The following is a 5243-nucleotide window of genomic DNA, read 5'->3' on the forward strand; positions in this document are numbered from 1 at the left end:
TTGTAAATAAATGAATATTTAATAAGGGATATAATTTATCGATTAATTACCTAGAATCGATATTTCTAATAAAATTTAAAAAGGGTGCTATTTATCTATCGACTGTTTCAAAAAAAATTAAATTTTTATAAGTTATTGTTGTGTAAACTAGTCAAATTTAAAACTTAAATATTAACTATCGATTATTCAAAATGCATCGATATTTTATCAATTATAAAATAATAGTAAAAAAAATTATCACATTATCGATTATTACAATAAAATCGAAATCATATTAACTCACGATGTGTAATTTAATAATTTTTATGAATGGATTAATGATATATCGATCATTTAAATAAAGTTGATCTTTTATTCATTAAACATGTGTATTAGACCGTTTCAAAAAAAAAAAAAATTCTTTTTTTTTCTCTCCCACCCCCTAAAATCTTAGTATTTAACAAGACAAACCATCTACAATTTTCAATTTTTTTTTTTTTTCAATGTCGCTCATCGACTTTGAATATTTTCCATTTAAAATACATGTAAGCAGAATGTTCATTTTAAACTTTTGTTTATAACTTTATCAATTTTTGAGCTAGAGACTTGGTAATACGACCATTCGAAAGCTTAAAAAAAAAATTTTTGATCAACTGTTTCGTGGCTAGAGAACTTTATAAACGTTTATTTCTAAAAAAACGATAATTTATTTATTCGAAGACCTCTGGGCATTCATATAAAATTAAAAATTCGGCATATAAAATATAGTGTCTAAAGCTTTTTGATTAAGCTTTTTAAATAATCATCTTGAATTGAAATATATTGATTATTTCGAAAGTTATGATTTTTTGAAACATCTAACCGAAAACAGCATTCATTCGTTTATAAAAAAATTGCACAAATAACATTGTTTTTTTTTCAGTGTTTCAAAAATCATAACTTTTATAATAATCAAAATTTCAATTCAAGATGATTCAAAAGCAATCAAAAGCTTTAGACACTATATTTTATATGCCGAATTTTTAATTTTATATGAATGCCCAAAATCTTCGAATAAATAAATTATTTTTTAGAAATAAACGTTTAAAAGTTTTTAATATTATTACAAACTTTTTTTAAGCTTTCGAATGGTCGTATTACCAAGTCTCTACAAAATTGATAAAGTTATAAAACAAAGTATAAAATGAACATTCTGCTTACATGTATTTTAAATGGAAAATATTATTCAAAGTCGATAGAACAAAAAAAAATTGAAAATAGTAGATGGTTTGTCTTGTTAAATACTAAGATTTTAGGGGGTGGGAGAGAAAAAAAAAGAATTTTTTTTTTTTTTGAAACGGTCTAATGTGTATACGTTAAAAATATAAAAGAAAATTTAATATATCGATTATTTCAATGAAATCGATTATTTATTTATTAAACATGTATAAATGTTAAAATATTAAAAAGGGAATTTTAATATATCGATTATTCAAATAAACTCGATTGTTTATTTATTAAAATTGTATAAATGTTAAAATATTGAAAAAGGGAATTTTAATATATCGATTATTTCAACAAAATCGATTGTTTATTTATTGAAATTGTATAAATGTTAAAATATTGAGAAAGGGAATTTTAATATATCGATTATTTCAATAAACTCGATTGTTTATTTATTTGAATTGTATAAAAGTTAAAATATTGAAAAGGTAAATTAAATATATCGATTATTTTCATAAAATCGATTATTTATTTATTAAAAGTTTATAAATGTCGAAATATTGAATAGGGAAATTTAATATATCGATTATTGAAAATAAAGTCGATTATTTATTGTTAAAATTGTATAAAAGTCAAAGTATTAAAAAGGGAAATTTAATATATCGATTATTAAAATAAAATCGATTGTTTATTTGTTAAAATCGTATAAAAGTCGAAATATTAAAAAGGGAATTTTAATATCTCGATTATTAAAATAAAATCGAGATGTTGTTTCGTTATTGTTAATAACTAATAAAATTATTTAAATAGGGTTATTAACTTCCAGGTATTTATGCAAAAACTAAAATATTATCAATTATTACTAACAAGTAATAATTGAAAAAGGGGATTTCAATTTTTCAATTAATTAAATAAAATCGAAATGTTGTTTTTAATAAATAATAAATTATTAAAAATAGGAATATTAGTTTCCAATTGTTTATGCGAAATTAAAATATTAATTGATTATTGTTATATTAGTAATAATTATCAAAAAGGGGAATTCTAAATTTTCAATTATTTAAATAAAATCGAAATCTTGTATTATTATTGTATAAATAATAAATTATTTAAATAGGAATATTAATTTCTAATTGTTTATGTAAAATCAAAATATTATTAATTATTACTATATTAGTAATAATTATCAAAAAGGGGAATTCTAAATTTTCAATTATTTAAATAAAATCGAAATCTTGTTGTATTATTATTGTATAAATAATAAATTATTTAAATAGGAATATTAATTTCCAATTGTTTATGTAAAATCAAAATATTATTAATTATTACTATATTAGTAATAATTATCAAAAAGGGGAATTTTATATTTTTAATTATTTAAATAAAATCGAAATCTTGTATTATTATTGTATAAATAATAAATTATTCAAATAGGGATATTAATTTCCAATTGTTTGTGTAGAATCAAAATATTATTAATTATTACTATATTAGTAATAATTATCATTAAGGGGAATTTTAAATTTTCAATTATTTAAATAAAATCGAAATCTTGTTGTATTATTATTGTATAAATAATAAATTATTTAAATAGGAATATTAATTTTCATTTGTTTATATAAAATCGAAATATTATTAGTTATTACTATATTAGCAATAATTATCAATAGGGGGAATTTTTAAATTCTCAATTATTTAAACAAAATCGAAGCGTTATTTATTATTATTGCATAAATAATTAATTCTCCAAACAGAAATATTAATTTCCAATTGTTTATGCAAAATCAAAATATTAATTAATTATTACTATATCAGCAATAATTATCAATAAGGGGAATTTTTAAACTTTCAATTATTTGAACAAAATTGAAATATTATTTATTATTATTGCATAAATAATTAATTCTCCAAACAGAAATATTAATTTTCTTTTACTTCCAACTGTGCATTGGCAAACATAGCCGCTGCTGTTTCATATTCTAGGTCTACGTAAGCCCTGTCATTTTTTTCACCAGACACATCTACTGGTATTTCATTGTTTACATTTTCCCGTACAGACTCATTAACGGGAATTTCATTGTTTATCATAACATCGTCAACTGGAATTTCATTTTCGGCCACTGGGCCATCAACTGGAATTTCATTATTTACCACAACTTCGTCAGTCGGTATTTCAATGTCTTTAGAAAACAAGAGAAAATTTATTTTATTTACTTGTTAAAAAAGTATTAAAAATTTATTTTATTTATTAGTTAAGAAAAAAGTATTATTGAAAATTTATTTACCTAAAAACATGATATCATCATTGTCAGGTTTTTCAAAATCCTTCAGCACATCTTCACACTGTGTAGAACTTTTTTTACTTGTTTCACATAAACTCTTTGTTTGATATTTTCATACTGTATTTCTAATTCCGGATATTTTTTTATATCTTCTATATCGACAGGATTGCCGAGAATTTATCTCGAATAAAATCACCCAGTTCTCTATCTTTTTTAGGAAATTTTTTAAAAAACCCAGGGATCCAATCGCCGCGCGCAATTACAGTGCACTCCAAATTTTTCAGCTCGCTTAACAGTTCAGGGTATTTATAAATTTCGTGTACCCATTTTTTATCACGGGTATCTTCTACTTTCTTTTTTTTACAACTAAAGTCAACTTCGTTAGTTTCAAGTACACGTTTCATTTTTTGTTTTATTAGTGAAGATGTGAATGAGTACACCCGGAAAACACAACTGACACTTGTCGTGAAAATTTTCAGGGATGATAGTCGAAATAATTTTAGTCAGGCCCATTTTCCCACCTCCATGAATACTTATCTTTTCTAATAGGTCCATTTTTGCTAAGATGTTAAGCAAAAAAAAAAAAAAACAGGTGTATCTTAAAATTTTTAGAAATTTGACGGTAAAACTTACTTAAATACAAAAAAATAACTCACTGCTTTTATGACTCTTTTCCACGTACAAAAATCTGAAAATACCCTTCGCAAGTCGCTCGTAAAATTAGATAATAAACAGCAGGAACATTTAGAAAAAGTCTATCGAAAAAAAATTAACCCTCGGCACGGAAATCTGAAAAACATGCGACTCGTAAAAATAAAATAACAAAAGAAACATTTTAAACTTCAAAAAAATTTTTAGAAAATCAGTTCATAAAAAATCCTATACAACATCTTCAAATAAAAACTTACCTTTTTTCAAGGGAAATCTGAAAAACATGCAAGTCGTAAAAATAAAATAACAAAAGCAACATTTTAAACTTCAGAAAAATTTATGTCGTTCGTAAACTAAATTAACAGCGGGATAATTTTTTCTATTCTACAGCCGAACCTTTATACGATTTGAACACGAAACTAAAAACTAAACTCGAAAAAAAAACTCCTTTATTCTTATATTTTCCAAAAACTATACTAAAAACTAAACTGAAAACTATATTTAAAAAAACTTCTTTTATCTATGTTTTCTTGAAACTCTATTCTTTTTTCCCTACTATAAAACTAAACACCTGTATTTCAAAACTAAAACCGGAAAACTATACTAAAAAAACTAAACGGAAAAACTATATTAAAAAAACTACTTTTATTTATGTTTTCTTAAAACTCTATTCTTTTTTCCTACTATAAAACTAAACAACTGTATTTCAAAACTAAAGCGAAAAAACTAAACAGACAAACTATATTAAAAAAACTACTTTTATTTATGTTTTCTTAAAACTCTATTCTTTTTTACTACTATAAAACCTGTATTTCAAAACTAAAGCAAAAAAAACTATACGAAAAAAAATCTACTGAAAATTCTATACTAAAAATACTAACCCGAAAAAACTATACTAAAAAAACAACCGAAAACTCTATGCTAAAAAAACTTAAGAATCTACCTGCACGATTTTTCTTATTCTCATTCTATACTACGCTTGGCCTATGCTCTATATATTTTCACCGTTGCCCCGTGACGTCACCCATGCATTTTTATTTTACTACGCGCCCTTACAATCTCATTCATCCTATACTATACACCCCCTCACACACATACCTCTCACTCGCACCCTTGCTATTTTATTTT

The 5243-nt window shown here is 23.1% G+C and overlaps 1 long non-coding RNA gene across 1 annotated transcript; it reads right to left on the bottom strand.

The window, feature by feature from the left end:
* Window positions 1-3806: 3806 nt before the first annotated feature.
* LOC122859619 lies at window positions 3807-4825 on the bottom strand. Its single transcript, XR_006374377.1, has 2 exons — window positions 4121-4825; window positions 3807-4024 (listed from the first exon to the last, which is right to left on the bottom strand). It is a non-coding gene; the product is annotated as an uncharacterized LOC122859619 (long non-coding RNA).
* Between the last annotated feature and the right edge of the window lie 418 nt (window positions 4826-5243).

The sequence above is a fragment of the Aphidius gifuensis genome, linkage group LG6 (assembly GCF_014905175.1).
Source record: "Aphidius gifuensis isolate YNYX2018 linkage group LG6, ASM1490517v1, whole genome shotgun sequence".
Lineage (NCBI taxonomy): Eukaryota > Metazoa > Arthropoda > Insecta > Hymenoptera > Braconidae > Aphidius > Aphidius gifuensis.